At 39.9% G+C, this 20118-nt stretch overlaps 1 protein-coding gene and 1 pseudogene across 2 annotated transcripts in view; one reads left to right on the forward strand and one right to left on the reverse strand.

The window, feature by feature from the left end:
• The window catches only part of KCNH1 (potassium voltage-gated channel subfamily H member 1), a 370040-nt gene that overhangs the window by 260252 nt on the left and 89670 nt on the right, over positions 1 to 20118 (reverse strand). The gene's annotated exons all lie outside the window — the stretch shown is intronic.
• On the forward strand, positions 10509 to 10657 carry LOC123847315 (U4 spliceosomal RNA; annotated as a pseudogene).

Raw genomic sequence — 20118 nt, forward strand, 5'->3', positions numbered from 1 at the left:
TAATACAGGATTATAGTTATTGCTTTATGTAATCTTTTCTTTTAAGGAAGTTAAGAGAAGAAATGATAAGAAGGTATATTTAAAAGTTTTTTAATACACAGATTTGCCATTTCTGATGCCCTTCTTTTCTTCCTGAGGGTTCAAGTTAAATCTAATGTCATTTCCTTTCATTGTGAAGGACTTCATTTAGTATGTCTTGAAAGGCTTGTCTGCTAGCAACCAATTCTCCCCGTCTTGTTTATTGGGAACATCTTTATTTTACTTTCATTTGCGAAGGACAGTTTTGATGGATACAGGATTCTTGGTGGAATTTGGTCGAACAGAATTTTGTTTTTGTTTTTCAGTTTAGAGCTTCGAATGGGTCATTTCATTGTTCTCTGGCCTCCATTGTTTCAGATGAGAAGTCAGCCTTTAACTGCATCCATAAGCCCATCGAGTAATCTTCTCTTGCAGCTATCATGATTTTCACTTTGTCTTTTGCCACATCCATTTTTCATCTTTTTCACTCTGTTCTCTCTGTTCAGATTAGATCATTTCTCTTGACCTATCTTCGAATTCACTTAATGTTTCTTCTGCCATCTACAATCTAAGCTTATTTTTTAAAGTCATCTTTACACCCAACGTGGGGCTTGGACTCAGAACGCCGGGATCGAGAGTCCTACACTCTTTCTGACTGAGCCAGCCAGGTGCCCCCAGCTCCAGTGAATTTTTTATCTCAGTTATTACACTTTTCAACTCCAGAATTCTGATTTTTAAAAAATTTTTTAAATTTATTCATTTTTTATTTAATTAACATATAATGTATTATTTGTTTCTGGGGTACAGGTCTGTGATTCTCTGATTTAATTCTATTTTATAATTCTTGGCTCTTTACTTGTCGAGTCATTGTTGTCATACTGTCCTTCAGTTCTTCAAATACAGCTTCATTTACTTCTTTGAACACGTATATAACTACTTTGAAGTGTTGGTCTGCTAAACCCAGTATCTGAGGACATTGAGAGGCAGCTTCTACTAACTACTTTTTTTTCCTGAGTATGGATCACACTTTACTGTTTCTTTGTGCACCTCATCATGTTTTGTTGAAAATAGGACATTATAGATAATATAATCACAGTAAGTTATTATTGTTTGGTTTTTGTTTGTTCAGTAACTAGCCTCAGGTCAATCTGTGAAATCTGTCACCCTCATTGTGTATGGTCATGATGTCTCTGCTGAGTTGTGTTTCTTAACTATTAGTCTTGTTTTTATTTTTAAGCCTGGACTCTTAGTGTTCACTCCTGTGTCAACGTCGTTTGGCAGTCAGTCAGAGGATGGGATTGAACACCTCATGCCCATAAGGCTTCCATCCTCTGCCAATGAATCTATACGAAAGTAGGGGAGTGCATCAAAAATTCAAGCTCTTCTAAGTCTACCTAGTATTTTGCTGGCTTTGGGGGCTTTTAGTGCTTTCTCTGCACATGCAAACAGCCCCGAGGTTACTCAGACGTATGTAGATAGTTTGGGCCCTTTCCAGTCTTTGCTGTACCTCAGTCAGGAACATTTTGCCCTAATCACAACTGCAACCTCAAGCTAGAGATAGTGGCCTTCCCCATGAACCCTACCATGGAGACGGTCACTTTTGCTGACGATGCTGGTCCAAATCAAGTTAATCCCCTTTGACCGCAGCAATACAGAGGCTGGTCTTCACACCTGCCCTGCCCTGGCAGAACCCCCATGTCAATGGAGCAGTGGGGGAATGAGGGAACACAACAGGTACGCCAAGCAAACAGGCCACATACCGCCACTATTCTTACCTGAAGTTCTGTGGGGTTTTTGTATAAATGTTTCTCAGATGGTTATATAACTTAGGTCAATTTCTAGAGCACCGAAATTGTTATCTTCACCAAATTCGTCAAGTTTAGAGTTACTTTTTAGCAAGAGGATGTGACAACCTCCTCATTTAGCCATTGCTAGTCCATATTTTAAATTTCTCATTATTGTTTCATTTACCATTTTACTTATTAGAAATTTGAACATTTACTTGTCTGCTTATTGCCCACTGAGTGAATTTTCCATTTTTCCATTTTGCTCCCACTCATCTCGATATTTCTCTCATCTCTGTGAACATATTATAGATATTAAACTTTTGCCTATATATTTCCCTCAATTACTTTTCTTATATTATTTTCATAATTTTTCCGCAGAAGCTTTTATTTCAAGCTTTAGAGTGTTTTCTTGTGTTTCAAGCCTGAGAAAGTTCCCCAGTTTTACTCTACTAAAACCAGTTATAGTGGCTTCTCAATTAATGCCTCCATCTCCCATCTCCGGCCCACTCTATACACAGTACCTTCCTTAGCAAACAAGCCATTCATTGAGTGTTTAATGAATCAAATTATTTTAACAGAAAATTAATGCAAACAGGAGGCAATACTAATTAGTGAAATCCAAATTAAATAACATAATGCAGTTTTATTGTATTTACTGCACTATCTTTAGCCTCTGACAAAATAACACCAAGAGGTTCTGGAAGAACACTTATTGATAAACAAAGACATTTTTAATTTGGCACCAATATTAACATATCACAAAATGCTAAATTACTTCAAGAATTTGGACTAAACATGCTCTGTCTTCCTCTGTCCATCTCTTCCATCTCAATTACCCTGAAAATGGCTTCCTTCGTGGTTGACAAGCTTTAGTCCAGGCTTTGTCTGAAACAACTGCTAAGTAAGTCCAACATGAAATTGGAAACTGGACAAGGCACATGAGCTCAAATATAAACCTGATCCCAGAGGCAGGTCAAGGCATGCCAAGGCAGCCATAATGGACAGGACTACATGAGGGCTATAGGTCGGAGAATATCACCTTCTGTAATGGGTGCTCACAAGAAGCTACCCACTAACAGGGCTTGCTACCTCAAGTAATCTTCCCATAACAGACTCTCCCCAAAAAGAGATTGACAGGCAGCATCTTGTTGAGAGCCCAATGTCCCTACAGAAGCATACTGATGAAAGATAATATAGAAATAGCTTATACAAACAGGTGGGTCAGCAGGAAGCTCAGAGAAAAGAAAAGAATAATGTGGACTGCCTTATGTTACAACAATCCAAGGCTGAAAGAAGTTGGTTGTAGCTGAATTGTCTAGTCTTGAGACAGATGTAAGCAGTAATAGGCAGAGAGTCATTCCACCCACTTCTCTACTCTGATCCTAAGCTCTACGTAGGGTGATGGCACCCAATACATATTGAGAAGAAACAAACTAAGAAGCTTGAGAAGAGGCATCACAATGTATTAGGTAACTGTGTGTGTGTGTGTGTGTGTGTGTGTGTGTGTGACAAGGCAAGGCAGACATTGTTACCTACATTTTATATATGAAGATACGGAGGCTTAGTTATAGATGTTACTCTGGTTCACTGGCTCCAGAGCCTATGCATTTTCCACTATGATAACTTTTAAAATCTTGATTAGGTCTTTTGAAACTGGGGAGAAAGTTCCATGAATATTCCATAATAGGAACTGTTACATCCTTCTCTCTAAGTAATCCTTTGGGTTTCTGGAAAAATTCTTTCCATGATTGGGTAACATGTGCTAGAGCCACTCAGACAGGACCACTCAAGATGTTCCCCATCCAGGTAGACAGTGCTTCCAGCATATTTAGGCCAGATGGAAACAGGCAGGGAGTCTTACCCAAGTCTCATTCCACACACAGACCATGATGGGCTGATATGCCAGGGAACTGACTGCCCGAAAGAAAGCTGAGTTTTAGAGATATCATCACTGCAGGAACTACATCTAGTCCAGAGAACTCCTCAGTCCATGAATGAGTCACAGAAGAAATAACAACAACAACAACAACAACAAATGAATCACCTCTTTTCACACAATGGCTGTTCGAAGAAAATCACCAGCATATAGAAAAAGAAGAGCCAGTGTTTGGCTTTCTTGAGGATTGAGTAGGAGTGACTGTGTGGCCGTCCCAAGTGAATTAGGTCCTTAATACAGGGGAAATTTTTTTCAATATAAAAATCTCTCCGTTTCCTTGCTATAAATACTAACTCAGTTCAGAATGGCATCATCTGAAACCAGGTTCCCCTTCTCTGTAATTATTTTCAAATTTTCCAAAGTCCATCTGTACTGTTAAACTGGGGCAGATATGGAACGGCTTTCCACGGACTCAGGCAAATCATGCTGGAAACTTCTGAGCTCCCCCCGCCCCCAATACCAGAATTGCTCCCTTTGCTCCAACTTCCTTCTCCATTTCCCACTTAGCTCTAGCAGTGAAGAGTGTGTGAGGACACAGTAAAGAATTCAAATTTTCAAGGTCTGATAGGGGAGCAAAGGAGAAGGCGAATCCCCATGTGGGGACCCATGCATGCATGTGCAAACATGTGTGCTTAAGTCTGGTGTAGGTTGGACAGGAGGTAGAGTTTAAAAGAAGATGTCGAAAACAAAGTTCATATTAATCACAAAGAAAAGTTCAGGATTCAATCAGGCAAGAATTAGAAAACTGGCCTAGGGGTTGGGAAATCTGATCTTGAGTTCCGCAGCCGTAAGACTTTGAATAAGTCCATCGCTCCTGACCTCTGTCTCCCTTTTTCATAAAATTCTCAACATCCACATAGGGATGTTGAGAACAGAACTAAATAACAGACAGGAAAAGGATGTGAAAACTAATAAAAGCTTTATTATTGCAAGATAGGTTGCGAACTGTTGAAAAATTCAGATGAAAGTAAACTAAACTAAGCCCAGCAACACAAGCCAGCTTCATCCTACTAAGCTATTAGCTGGGAAATCTACCTCCTGGTCACAGGATACATATTTAGAAGTAACACCTTTGAAAGTACTTCTCCCAAGACATAATAAATGGTCATAAGGATTAATTTGGGGAACCAGAAAATTGGATTGGATTCTGTGAAAACAGAAGACCTCTAAGCCCTCTACACAAATATTTCTGTTTAGTATATGAATCACAGCGGAGAAGTGTGCCCACATTCTAGAAGAGTAAAGACCAAGAAAACCAGATTCTTACTCTAGAAGAAAAATAAGACAATGGAAGCTATGCTTTATGTTGTGTTGCCTGCTTGAGATTAGACTCGACAACATTCAATAAAGCAAGGAAGTTTCCTTCACCACAATGGTAGTGCTGTCCAGCTAGCTGGGTGTGTCTCCATGGGGCCCTGGAGACAGACAAGCTTAGTAGGATGAAAATAAGAGATGGTCAATGTATTTCCTTAGCTTTTAACTACAAGCAGGGGAGAGGCAGAATAAATGTGGCAGGTGTCCAATAGGAAATGAAAACTGGATAGCTCTGTTTCTTTCCTCTTTCCCTTTTTTGAAAGAATGGTGTTACTGTCATACATTTCAGGTTGCTTTTCCAGGAACAAGTTGGACCAAGCAGTGGCATTTTCACATCCTCTGTCAGTGCCCCTGTGATCACGGGCCAGCCCACAAGTGGTAAAAGGAAATGCCATTGGGGCCAAGCTTTATTTTTTCAATGCACCTGCCCCCCACAAGGGCCACTGTCTACTAAGTTTGGGACTCTTACAGATGTTAACTTGTGTTGTGGGGGAATTTTTTTGACGAACTTCCAACATGTCTATGAAACAAAAATAAAGGTAAAAAGTACCAAGTACTAATTTTCTGATCAGAAATACACATCAAAACCAGTCCATGAGTGGCGCCTGGGTGGCTCCGTCGTTAAGCATCCGCCTTTGGCTCAGGTCATGATCCCAGGGTCCTGGGCTCGAGCCCCGCATCGGTCTCCCTGCTCAGTGGGAAGCCTGCTTCTCCCTCCCCCACTCTCCCTGCTTGTGTTCCCTCTCTCGCTGTGTCTCTCTCTGTCAAATAAATAAAATCTTAAAAAAAAAAAAAAAAAAGAAACCCTCTCTGGACCTTAGGTCCCCCAGCAGTATGACAGAGGTAGCAGCAGAGCTGGCTGGAAAGAACATGGACTCAGCAGTAAGGCAAGTTTGGTTTCTAAACCCGGGGATGGGGGCTCTATGAAAGTTATTTAAGCTTTCTAAACTTTGGCTTCTCAACAGGCAAACAGAAAAAAATGACGACTCCCTTGCACAATGGTGGGGATTCAGTGATCATGTCTGTGAAGCCCTGGCACAGTGGGAACACGTATTAGGAACTCAGTAAGTGATAACGGTTATTGGATCCAAGAGTGATATTCTATCTGTTTTGATGATGAGAATGAAACATGAGATTCATATGGAAACAATGTAAAGTGCTAAAGCATTGTAATACGAAGTTCATGGAGCTTCTTTAGAACCCCACAATAACCTGGACAACATACACATTGTTATACCAACAGGGATGATGGAAAAACAGGCAAGGTAACTATGTGGGATGCTCCCTAAAGGCCCTCCCTTTGGCCCCTACTGGATAAGAGGATATAAAAATCAATCCCCCATGCTGGAGTTAAAGTCTAGGATGAATATTGTATATACCTCCAACAAAAGGGTACCCCGAATTCAAAGCCCTCCACAATCCCACCATTCTTTTTTTTTTTTTAAGATTTTATTTATTTATTTGACAGAGAGAGACACAGTGAGAGAGAGAGGGAACACAAGCAAGGGGAGTAGGAGTGGGAGAAGCAGGCTCCCTGCTGAGCAAGGAGCCCGACACGGGACTTGATCCCACGACCCTGGGATCATGACCTAAGCCGAAGGCAGACGCTTAACCGACTGAGCCACCCAGGCATCCCCACAATCCCACCTTTCAAGCCTCATCTCCCATGCCCTTCTTCACACACTATGTTCCAGCGCCCTGCAGGGCAGCTCACCGTGCCCTGAAAGTACCATGCAGCTTCATACCTCCAGGCCTTGGCTATCCTATTTGCTCAGGCTAGAGGGTCCCCTCTTCACTCCTACCTCCTGATACTATTTTCCCCCTGGTTAAAACTTCCTAGTCTTTGGCATCCCTGACTCCTCTTAGACAGGGATCAGCACCAAGATATGCTTCTTCGGGTGATCCTCAACAAACACAAGGCAGTCTTTTAAAATAACCATCTTTTACACTAGGAGCCTTCTGTTTCCACCTCTGTTTCCTCTGGAAACCTGTAAAATCTAAACACTTTTATATGTTTTCCACATTTTAAACTCCACTTTGTAAACTATGGCTCAAGGAAGATGATTATCAATATTACCACAATCATATCAACAAGTACCAAAAATAGGCTAAGCCCCACCCAAACCCCCCAGATATGTTATGACACTGAAGTCCTGAATCATTACAGCTGTGACAGTGGAGAAAATCTGCTTGGTCTCAGTGTCATCTGTCAAACCAAGCCTATTCCCTTAAGGCATGGCCCATCTGCTACCTCCTCCATGACATGTCCCATTGTGCCCATTTCACAACTTCTTCCTTGGGTTCTCAGAGCATTCTGCAAGCAAGTCTGCATCCCTTCATTGACTAACCCAACCTGTCAGGTGCATTTAGCATATGTAAGAGGTTGGAGGGGGGAGGGACTGATGGACTTAAGTTTCAAGTCCTCCCTAAAGGATCTGTAGAGCTTGCTGCAAATACCAATCACGGGATCAACAAAGTGGTGAAGACAGGACTTCCAAGTCCCACAATGAGAATGTCAGCTCTGTTCCCTAGCAGACTGCCACTCTAAGCCCCAATCTCCTCTCCTATAGAATGGGAGTGAGTCTTCTTCACTGAATTGTGAAAATAAAACAAAATTAGATGAGAAGCATCAAACACTTAGCCCAGTATATGCCCGGCATGTGGTAAGTGCCCAATAAACAGGAGCTATTTTTTTATGGTATAATTATGATCATTATTACAGTCTAAAGAGGTGTGTGTCACAGAGCAATGCACAAAGAGCAAAGGAAACAAGAATTCATTCTGCTTTGTTTGCACACCTTGCCTCTCTGGAGCTTAGTAAATGTTTGTTGATTCAAATATGGGGGATGGTGCAGGCTTTGAGAACTCAGAGAAGGCATGGCCATGAGAGAGGAGGACAGCCAAGGAGCCAGTAGGTCAATGTTCAAAGACATCCCAAGATCCAGGAAAACAGGGAACATGCAGGTAAAACCTGGAATAGCAATGAGGCCACTACCAGCCCAATAGGAAAGTTTCCAAATGGTCTGAGGTGACTCCAAATGCTGGTCAGGAGCTGGGATGGCCACAGAAGTACCAATGGAGGAGAATGTTAAAAATACGAGTTTTGGGAACAGGGAATCAACAGACTGTGGTGGTGCTTGAGACTATGTATTTTCAACAAGCAACCAAGATGTTTTTAATGTGCAATCAGATTGTACCCAGGAACAGAAGGCAGAGTGAGCCCTCAGCATGGCTGTTCTGGTCTGGCCTTTAGCCCTCTGTGCAAAATCTATGCAAAATCTCTCTTGTGACTGGGGCCTCTCCTTTTAACCAAGGCTCCATGAAGGGTGGGGTGTGAAAGGTCATCAGATGGTTCAAACCTATGTGCTCAGGAATAAAGATGAGCTTCCTAACAGCAATACTTCCCAGGGCCAAGAATCTTCATGAGGGAAGTAATTATTACTCTTTTAGATCATTGTCTGAGCTAACAACAACAACAGGAATAGCAGTACTAGTTAGTGTTAGCGATGTGCCAGGCACTGCTCTAATCTATACACATTACCTAATTTAATCCCCACAACACCCTGCAAGATAGACACTGCCCTCATTAAAGATAAAACCACCAAGGTTCATGGATGCCTGGGTGGCCCAGTGGGTTAAGCGTCTGCCTTCGGCTCAGGTCATGATCCCAGGGTCCTGGGATCGAGCCCTGCATCAGGTTCTTTGCTCAGCGGGGAGGCTACTTCTCCCTCTCCCTCTGCCTGCCGCTCCCCCTGCTTGTGCTCTCTCTCTTTCTGACAAATAAATAAATAAAATCTTTTAAAAAAAAAAAAAAAGAACACCAAGGTTTAGAGAGGATAACTCATGTGCTCAAGGTCACACAGCTAGTCAGATGGAGTCAAACAGACAGCTCGTTATTTCATCATGAAGTTACACTGTTTGGCCAACTGACAATTCTACCTGCCAGTCCCCGGCTATACCTTTCCTGCAGACCTGGCTCAAAAGCCTCAACCTGAAGTCATTTTATTTCCTCTAAAATTCCCAAAGCACTAAACACAGAGCTCTATTTCTAGTGTTGTTCAATCAATAACTGGTGAATACACAGAGGTATGTTTCTGTCATAACTTTTTCCAAAGAGCACAAAACACACTCATATTTACTCTCTCATCGGTTCTAGTGCCTGCTTTAAAGAACAAAACAAAACATTTTTATTGGAGTAAGACGTAAGGGGTTCTGTAAAACATTTAAAATGACATATTTACAAGGTCCCATTCTTTCCTCTAAGTGTTGCCATGCTTTTTGTTGCTCTTCCTATTCAAATAGAAGCCTTTCATTTATACACATCCTTTTCAAAGAAATCTGGTTATATAAAAATGTAACTAAAAAAGGCAAGTCTTTTCTGTTGCTTAGTACTCTTTATTTCCTATTGTTTCTCTTTACGTTGCCTTTCAATGAGGTTTCATGTCTCTTTCCTATATAGCCCCACATGGATCTGGCAATCTGTTCACAGCATGCCTGACTCTACATTCACTACCTGCACTATTTCTGCAGGTTCATCTTTGGACCATTGGGAAGAACGCAGCCAATCTCTGGCACCACCATCCATGTCTCTGGGGCACGCCATGTTTCGGAAACTCCACACTAGGCCCTCGCCCCACAAGGCCACGGTCTAACAGTGGAGCACATACTCCTCTCTTCCTCACCGAAGGTCATGAGAGACCAGCCCCCTACCACTACTCTCACAGTTATAACTGTTTTGATCTGTTACTCTGCTTAATATGAAAACATAGAACAAATGTTATACTCTCACAGTTATAACTGTTTTGATTTGTTACTCTGCTTAATATGAAAACATAGAACAAATAATAAGGAGCAAAAAAACAAAAGTCAAAGAATTTTAAGCAGGCTACTGGGAGAGATGATATTTGTAAGAGACTTTTTCTGACCATCTCTTATCACTCTACTGGGGCATTTCCTTCTCATATGCTCTAATTCAAATATGTGGACACTTGTCGATTAATGAGCACAGAGTATCATTTTTGCCTTCAAAAACTTTCAACATATTAGGAAGGTAAGAGCACACGCACACAGAAACTACTACTTCTTAAAGGAAGGCTTCGTCATGAGTTCTTACAAAGGCCTCGGCCTTCAGGCAGGCAATGCTCTCTTGCCTCCTAACCAACCCCGTGAGATATGCTTCAGCTAATTCTCAAACCTTACGTCTTATCCACACAGCTTCCCTGTGCTTGGAAAAAATCCATAAGATGCTAATTCCCTGGGAAGGTCTAATTCTCAAAACCCTTTTGTATAGTTTCCATATCCTTCAGACTCCCTTTCCTACAAATGTGGCCATGGATGCTGTTGTTGGTATGGGATGGATAATTCCAATAGAAGCCATAATCATCTAAGCTAAATTGGGCTCCTAGGCTGTAGTGAACTCAAGGTTAAACAAGTCATCACTCAAACATTTCATAAGCTTTGCACAGTGGCAGTATCGTAGCCAATGAGGTTTATCCGAGGCGCGATTACTGCTAATTGAAAACATTTCAATAATTCGGGAACCTCAAATGGGAAGACAAGATTTGTTCTGCCTCTCACTCACTTTGTGTTTTCCAGTAATGGCACCAACCTCTCTGTGTCTCAGACTCCATCAAGAGTCAGAAGTTAATACATATCAAACCTGTATTTATGGGGGGGAATGGGGAGTTATTGTTTAATAGGTACAGAGTTTTAGTCTTACAAGGTGAAAGAGTTCTGTGGATGAATGGTAGTGATGGTAGCAAGACAGTGGGAATGTCCTAATGCCACTGAGCTGTACACTTAAAAATGGTTCAGTGGGAAATTTTACATTATGTGTATTTTACCATGATTAAAAATGTTTTAGTATTCTAAAATTGATTTGGGTGATGGTTGTACAACTCTGAGAATATATTAAAAACCACTGACTTGTACACTTTAAATGGGTGAATGGTGTGGTATGTGAATTACGTCTCAACCTCTTACAAGAGAAAAAAGAATCAAATGGATATTCTAGGGAAAAAACCCTATATTTTAAATTAATCGGATAGATTGACAGCAGATGGGTTACAGCAGTAATAGGATTAGTACATTCGAATATAGGTCAAGAAAAAGTAGTCAACCTGAATCATAGGCGGAAAAGAGAATAAAGAACAGAACAGAAGAGACTGTGAAATACAGTCAACAACAAAACCTGACGCAGGAACTTGATAGTCAAAATGTTAAAAACAAAAAATATAGAGGAAATTTTAAAAGAAGCAGAGGAATTTACCCAAAGGATACAAAAATACAGATTTGAAGGGGTACATGTACCCCGATGTTTATAGAGGCATTATCCACAATAGCCAAACTACGGAGAGAGCCCAAATGTCCACTGACTGATGAATGGATAAAGAAGACGTGGTATATATACACAATGGAGCATTGCTCAGCCATCAAAAATAATGAAATCTTGCCATTTGCCACAACGTGGATGGAGCTAATGCATTATGCTAAGTGAAATAAGTCAGAGAAAGACAAATACCATATGATTTTACTCATATATGGAGTTTAAGAAACAAAACAGATGAACATATGGAAAGGAAAAAGAGAGAGAGAGGGAAACAAACCATAAGAGACTCTTTTTTTTTTTTTTAAGATTTTATTTATTTGAGAGAGAGAGAATGAGAGAGAGCACATGAGACGGGGGAGGGTCAGAGGGAGAAGCAGACTCCCTGCCGAGCAGGGAGCCCCATGCGGGACTCGATCCAGGGACTCCAGGATCATGACTTAAGCCGAAGGCAGTCGCTTAACCAACTGAGCCACCCAGGCGCCCCAAACCATAAGAGACTCTTAATAATAGAAAACAAACTGAGGGATGATGGAGGGATGTGGGTGGGGGATGGGCTAAGTGGGTGATGGGTCTTGAGGGCACTTGTTACGATGAACACTGAGTGTTGTACGTAAGTAATGAATCACTAAATTCTACTCCTGAAACCAATATTACACTATACGTTAACTAACTAGAATTTAAATAAAAATTTGAAGAAAAAATAAATAAAAGAAGCAGAGGAAAATAAGACATCCCATTCAGGAGAACAAAAATAGAATGGCATCTGAATTCTCACCAGAAGCAATAACATATTTAAACTGCTAAAGGTTTAAAAAGAAAAAAGCAAGCTTATAATTTTACACCTTGAGAAAATAATCCAAATAAAGATGTTTTCAAACAAATTATTTAAAAAATTCATCACCAAAAGAACTGTACTGTGAAAAAGAATAAAGCAGATGCTCAGGCTGAAAGAAACTGATCCCCCTCCCAAAAATATGAAACTAAAAAGAAGAGTGAAAATATACGAATAACTATAAAAGAACATTGGCAATTTAAAGCAGTAATGATAACAAAGACCTGTAGGTTTATAACTAAAATAGCACAAAGAGCAAGAAGGAAGTTAAATAGAATTAAACTACTGTAAAGATCTTAGTAGTTTGAAAAGGGGTAAAAGTACTAATTTAAATAGCTTTTACTATGCGAAGAATGCAATTGTAATCTCTAGGGTGAGCACTAAAGAATAATAAAAATATATACAACTAAAAAGCTAAGCTGGGAAATTAAATGGAATAATAAACAAATAATTAATCCAAAGAAGGTGGTAAAAAAGGATATAGGAACAACAACAACAAAAAAAAAAAATAAGTATCAGAAAGAAAAAATAAATAGAAGATGATAGACTAAAACCCAAGGATAACAATGATGACAAAAGTGAACTAAGTATTCCAATCATAAGACAATTATCAATGGACCAGATTTTCAAAAAACAAAAAAGGACCCAATCCTTTGCTATTTATTTACAAGAGATAATCTTTAAAAATAAGGCCACAAGACTATACATAAAAACCTAAAAACTCCACTAAAAAACTGTTAGTACTGATGAATAAATTCAGTAAGGCTGCAGGATACAAAATTAATACACAGAAATTTATTGTTTTTTCTAATACTAATAACAAAGTAGCAAAAAGTGAAATTAAGAAAACAATCCCATTTACAACTGCACCAAAAAGAATAAAATACCTAGGAACAAATTTTTTTTTTTTAAAGATTTTATTTATTTATTTGATAGAGAGAGAGAGACAGCGAGAGAGGGAACACAAGCAGGGGGAGTGGGAGAGGGAGAAGCAGGCCTCCTGCTGAGCAGGGAGCCTGATGCGGGGCTCGATCCCAGGACTCTGGGATCATGACCCGAGCCGAAGGCAGACGCTTAACGACTGAGCCACCCAGGCGCCCCCCTAGGAACAAATTTAACCAAGAAAGCAAAAGACCTATACTCTGAAAAGTATAAAACTTTGATGAAAAAAATAAACAAGTGAAAATTATTTCACGCTCATGGATTGTAGGAATTGTTAAAATGTCCATACTACCCAAAGCAATCTATAGATTCAGTGCAACCCCTATCAAAATACCAACAGCATTTTCACAGAACTAGAACAAATAATCCTAAAATTTGTATGGAACCACAAAAGACCCTGAATAGCCAAAGCAATCTTGAAAGTGAAAAGCAAAACTGGAGATATCACAATCCTAGATTTCAAGATACATTACAAAGCTATCTATAATAATCAAAACAGTATGGTACTGGCACAAAAATAGACACAGAGATCAAGGAACAGAATAGAGAATCCCATAAATAAACCCATGCTTATATGGTCAATTAATCTATGGCAAGGAAGGCAATAATATACAGTGGGAAAAAGACAGTCTCTTCAATATATGGTGCTGGGAAAACTGGACAGGTACATGCAAAAGAAATGTATGTAGACCACTTTATTACACCATACATGAAAATAAACTCAAAATAGATTAAAGACGTAAGTGTGAGACATCAAACCATAAAACTCCTAGGAGAAAACACAGGCAGTAATCTCTTTGACATCAGACCCAGCAACATTTTTCTAGATGTCTCCTCAGGCAAGGGGGGAAAAAAGCAAAAATAAACTATTGGGATTACATTAAAATAAAAAGCTTCTGCACAGTGAAAGAAGCCATTAACAGAATGAAAAAGCGAACTACTGAATGGAGAAGATAAATGCAAATGACATCCAATAAGGGGTTAAGAGCTAAAATATATAAAGAACTTCTACAACTCAATACCAAAAAACCCCAAATAATTTGATTAAAAATAGGCACAGAGCCTGTATAGAGATTATTCCAAAGAAGATATACTGACAGCCAATAGACACATGGAAAGATGCTCAACATCACTGATCATCAGGGAAATGCAAACCAAAACCACAATGAAATATCACCTTACATCTGTCAGAATGGCTATAATCAGAAAGAAATAACAAGTGTTGGTAAGGATGTGGAGAAAAAGAACATTCATGCACTGTTGGCAGGAATTGAAAATGGTGCAGCCACTGTGGAAAACAGCATGGAGATTCCTCAAAAAATTAAAAATAGAAATATCATGAGATGCAGTAATTCTATTACTGGGTATTTACCCAAGGAAAAAAATTTGAAAAGATACATGCATCCCTATGTTTATTGCAGCATTATTTACAACAGCCAGGATATGGAAGCAAACCAAGTGTCTGTCCACAGATGAATGGATAAAGAAGATGTTATACACACACATACACATGTGCGTGGGCACACACGCACACGAGCATACACACACAAACACACACACATGACGGAGTATTACTCGGTCATAAAAAAGATGAGGTCTTGCCATTTGGGACAATATGAATGACCTAGAGGGCATTATGCTAAGTGAAATAAGTCAGACAAGGAAAGACAAATACCATATGAGTTCACTTACATGTGGAATCTACAAAAAAAAACCCAAATGAACAAACAAAAAAAAAGCAGAAACAGGCCCATAAATAGAGGGAACTAACTGATGGCTGCCAGAGGTAAGCGGGTAGGGGTACAGAAAAAAATGGGTGAAGGGGAGTGGGAGGTACAGGCTTCCAGTTATGAAATGAATAAGTCGTGGGAATAAAAGGTACAGCATAGGGAATATAGTCAATGATACTGCAATAGCATTATACCGTAGCTACATTTGTGGTGAGCATAGGATGCAGAGTTGTCCAATCACTCTGTTGTACCTGAAACTAATGTAACATTGTGTGTCAACTATACTTCAATAAACAAGTAGAACACAGGAAATTTAGGGGCGCCTGGGTGGCTCAGTCATTAAGCGTCTGCCTTTGGCTCAGGTCAGGATCCCAGGGTCCTGGGATCGAGCCCCACATCGGGCTCCCTGCTCCGCGGGAAGCCTGCTTCTCCCTCTCCCACTCCCCCTGCTTGTGTTCCCTTTCTCGCTGTGTCTCTCTGTCAAATAAATAAATAAAATCTTTAAAAAAACAAAAACAAAAAACACAGGAAATTTAAATAAAAGAAATGGAAAAAGGCATGCCATGCTAACAGTATCCAAAAGAAAGCTGGATGCCTATATTAACATCAGACAAAGCAGGCTTAAAAGCAGTAAGTATTATTAAATAAAAACAGGAATATTTTATAACGGCAAAAGGACTCATTCAACAAGAAGACAAAGCAATCCTACCTGTGTATACATCTAGTAACATAACTCTAAAATATATATATAATATGTGGTTATTATTTTTTAAAATGTTGGACCTATAATGTTTTCTCTCCCTTTATTCTTCATTGGTCATTTGTGTCTTCTCTCTGTTCATCTTGGTAGAGTTTTCTCAATTATAGTAATCTTCACAAAGAACCAACTTCTGGCTTTCTTAATTGTTAATTGTTTTCTATTTCATTGATTTTTGCTCCTATTTGTATATTTTCTTTGTTCTACATTTCTGGGGTGTTGGGCTTATTAGGATTCCACTCCCCAAAGCAAAAATTGATAGAAATCAACAATTCCATAATCAAAGTTGAAAACTGTTTATGCCCCTTTCTCAGTAACTGATAGAACAAGCAGACAAAATAATCAGTAATGCAGACAATTTTTTCAAACTCTATCTACTTGACCTAATTAGCCTATACAGAATAAACACTTAACAACTTCAAAATATATACATTTTTTTGCAATTTCATATAGAATATTTACCAAAATAGACCAGAAACTGAAGCATAAAGGAAGTCTCAACAAAATTTAAGCATTGAAATCATAAAGTATACTTTCTTACCATTAAGAAATTAACCTAGAAATCAGTAATAAAATGGTAAGTAGGAAATTATCAAAAGTTTGAAAATTAAGCAACACACTTTTATTTCTTTCTTTTTCTTTTATTCATTTGGGACAGAGAGATACAGAGAGAGAAAGAGCATGAGCAGGGGGAGGGACAGAAGGAGAAGCAGATTCCCCGCTGGGCAGGGAGCCCGATATGGGACTCGATCCCAGGACCCTGGGATCATGACCTGAGCGGAAGGCAGAAGCCTAACCCTTAACCATCTGAGCCACCCAGGCGCCCAAGCAACACACTTTTAAATAGAAGAAATCATAGTGGAAACAAAGTATTTTGAACTGAAATAATGTGATTACGACATATCAAAACTTCTGGGATGCTCTTAAAAAGTCTTTAGAGAGAAGGGCGCCTGGGTGGCTCAGTCGTTAAGCGTCTGCCTTCGGCTCAGGTCACGATCCCAGAGTCCTGGGATCGAGCCCCGCATCGGGCTCCCTGCTCAGTGGGAGGCCTGCTTCTCCCTCTCCCACTCCCCCTGCTTGTGTTCCTGCTCTCTCGCTGTGTCTCTCTCTGTCAAATAGATAAAATCTTAAAAAAAAAAAAAAAAAGTCTTTAGAGAGTAAAATAGCTTTAAGTTCACATTAAATCTTTGAACAATCAAAAATTCCATCCCAATAAGCCAAGGAGGGTGGAATCCTAGTAAACTTAACACCCCAGGAAAGTAGAACAAAGAAAATATGCAAATAGGAGCAAAAATCAATGAAACAGAAAACAGACCATTAACAATTAACAAAGCTAAAAGTTGGTTCTTTGAAAAGATTACTATAATTGAGAAAACTCTACCAAAATGAACAGGGAGAAGACACAAATGACCAATGAAGAATAAAGGGAGAGAAAACATTATAGGTCAACATTAAAAAAAAAAAAAAAAACACATACTATGGACAACTTTTTGCCAATACATTTGACACACTACATGAAATGGCCAAATCTTTAACAATGCAAAACTGACACAAGAAAAAAAAAAAAAGGAATACCTGAATGGTCCTATATTCCTATATATCTGAGTTGTCCCAACTTACACAAATTTTTTCAGAGGATAGTGGAAGAAGATACACTTCCCTGTGTATACCCAACAAGGATATTATGAAAAAAAAATTATTAAAGGCCAACACCTCTCATGAATATAAATGCAAAATTCCTAAATATTACAAAATCATTTACAGTTATGTAAAAAAGTACAAGAAATCATGACCAACTAGGGTTTATTCCAGGAATTCAGGGTTAATTCAATATTCAAAAGTCAATCAACAGGACACCTGGGTGGTTCAGTCAGTTAAGCGTCTGCCTTCAGCTCAAATCATGATCCCAGGGAACAGGCCCCGGAATCCAGCTCCCTGCTCAGCGGGGAGCCTGCTTCTCCCTCTCCCTCTGCCGCTCCCCCCTGCTTGTGCTTTCTCTCTATCAAATAAATAAATAAATAAAATGTTTTTTTAAAAAGTCAATCAATATAATTCACCACATTAATAAATTAAAGGAGGAAAAAACATTTTATCTCAATAGATACAGAAAAAGTATTTGGTAGAATTCAAAACCTGTTAATGGTAAAAATTCCCAGAAAACCAGGAATATAAGAGACCTTCCTTAATCTAACAGAGAGTATTTACAAACAACGAAAGTCAACAATATACTTAATGCTGAAACACTGAACATATTCCCCGTGAGATTAGAAATAAGAGAAGGATGTCTACTATATCAACTTCTTTTCAACATTATATTGTAGATCCTAGACAGGACTAAGTCAAGAAAAAGAAATAAAGGTATAAATTTTGCAGAGAAAAAAAAGTAAAATAGTTTTTATTCACAAAGACATGATTGTGCATGTAAAAAATTCTAAGTAGCCTACAAAATCTTCAAATTAATAAGCAAATTTGGTAACTCTGCTGCAAAATCAATAAACAAAAAACACTTTATACCAGCAAAAAACAATTGGGAAATGAAGCCATTTACAGAGTGCCAAAAATACCAGGTGTCTAGGAATAAGTTTAACAGCAAGAACAAAAAAGAATGGCAGCAAATATTGCTAAGAATATTTTGTTAATATATTGCTAATTAAAGAAGACCTAAATAAATGGATATTCTATGGCCAACATTTAGAAAACTCAATATTAAGACTTCCATTCTCTCCAAATTGTTTTCTTTTTAAGATTTTATTTATTTATTTATTTGAGAGAGAGAGAGAGCATGTATGCAAGTAGAAGAAGGGGCAGAAGGGGAGAATATCCAAGCAGACTCCCACTGAGCGCAAAGCCCAACTCGGACCTCCATCTCGACCCATGAGATCAGGACCAAGAGTCAGACACTTAACCGACTGAGCCACCAAGGCTCCCCTCTCCAAATTGGTTTTTAGATTTAATGTAATTCCAACCAAAATCCTAACAGGTTTTTTGAGTTTGGGTGGAAATTGGCAAGCCAACTCTAGAATTTATATGGATATACAAAGGATCTAAAACAAACATGCAGTCTTGAAACAAAAGAACACAGGTAACTGATTCTAATACTTACTACCGTGCTATGCTAATTAACACAGTGCAGCATTGGCATCAGAATAGACAAACCAATGGAACATAATAAAAGAGTCCAACAATAAGCCCCCACATGCACAGTCACTTGAGTTTTGAGCAAGGCTCAGAGCAGGGGTGGAGGTAACAGCCAGACTTGAATGGGTTAGGGAACAAAGGACCCGCCTTGGAGGGCCATGCCTGGAGAAACACAGTAGGCATCCAAGCGTACTTGGGGTGGGTCTACATGGTGATGGAGTTCTCCGCGGACAGTAAGGCACTAGGGCACAGCCCAGAGGAGCCAGAGAACTGGCTCCAATCAGGGTTCGGGGTAGGGGCTTGGCCAGGCATTAAGAGTGAGGGCCAGAGGAATAGGAGATCTGGGGCAGGGAGGTAGTGTTGCTTCAGTGCAGGGGTGGAGGGCACAGCCTGAGAGCTGTGGGTTCAAGGGAACTAGAGGAGGGGAGACCTGGGACATTTTCCTCTCATTCTCACCACTGCTGCCTGTATACACCTTCAAAATCAAAGTCAGATCATGGCACACATCTAACGGAAACCCTTAATGGTCTCTTTTTGACCACATGATAAAATGTAAACTTGGCAAGACTCTGAGATTCTATCACTGGATCTTGCCTCCCTCTCTCACCACGCCTCCCTCCCCGAACGCTGACTCTGCTTTGGACACAGTGTATGCCTTGCTCAGCCCTAAGAGCAAACTCCTCTACATAGGCTCTCTCCTCTTCCAAGAACACCCTTCTTACTCCTCACCAAACTAACTCCCGTCATCTCCTCCAGGAAGCCTTCCTGGATTCTCTCACTAAGCTAAGTACTCCCCATTAGTAAGCCGTAACACCCTGAGCTAAGCCCTGGAACAGCACATCTCACATTCTCTGCCAGGGTCGATTACCTGCAGCCCCCACCAGACTGCAAGCTTTGAAGAGCGGTATTCCCATCCCCTAGCACCCCAGTCAGTAAGATCTCTTTAAAGAAGGAACAACCTTAAAGAGATACCAAGAAAAGTTGGGGGAGATTTAAAAGAGAAGCAGGACTTGGGTTGGCTAGGAGCCTGGGAGAGAACGGACAGTAGGGAAGCACTGAAAGACGAGGCAGGGTGGCGGAGTCTCGTTTTCTCCAAGGACATCCACGGTCCTTCACACGCTATGAGCACAAGTTTGGAAGAAGAAGAATTTTAAAAATAAATAAAAATGTGGAATTAAGGAATAGAGCAGAGGACCACAGGGGAAAGGAGGGAAAACTGAATGAGAAGAAATCAGAGAGGGAGACAAACCATGAGAGACTCTGGACTCGGGGAACCAAACTGAGGGTTACAGAAGGGAGCGGGGTGGGGGGATAGGGTAACTGGGTGATGGGTATT

This window comes from Mirounga angustirostris, unplaced genomic scaffold (genome assembly GCF_029215605.1).
Source record: "Mirounga angustirostris isolate CCGP_5_RB_7025 unplaced genomic scaffold, mMirAng1.0.hap1 SCAF_6, whole genome shotgun sequence".
NCBI classification, from domain to species: Eukaryota; Metazoa; Chordata; class Mammalia; order Carnivora; family Phocidae; genus Mirounga; species Mirounga angustirostris.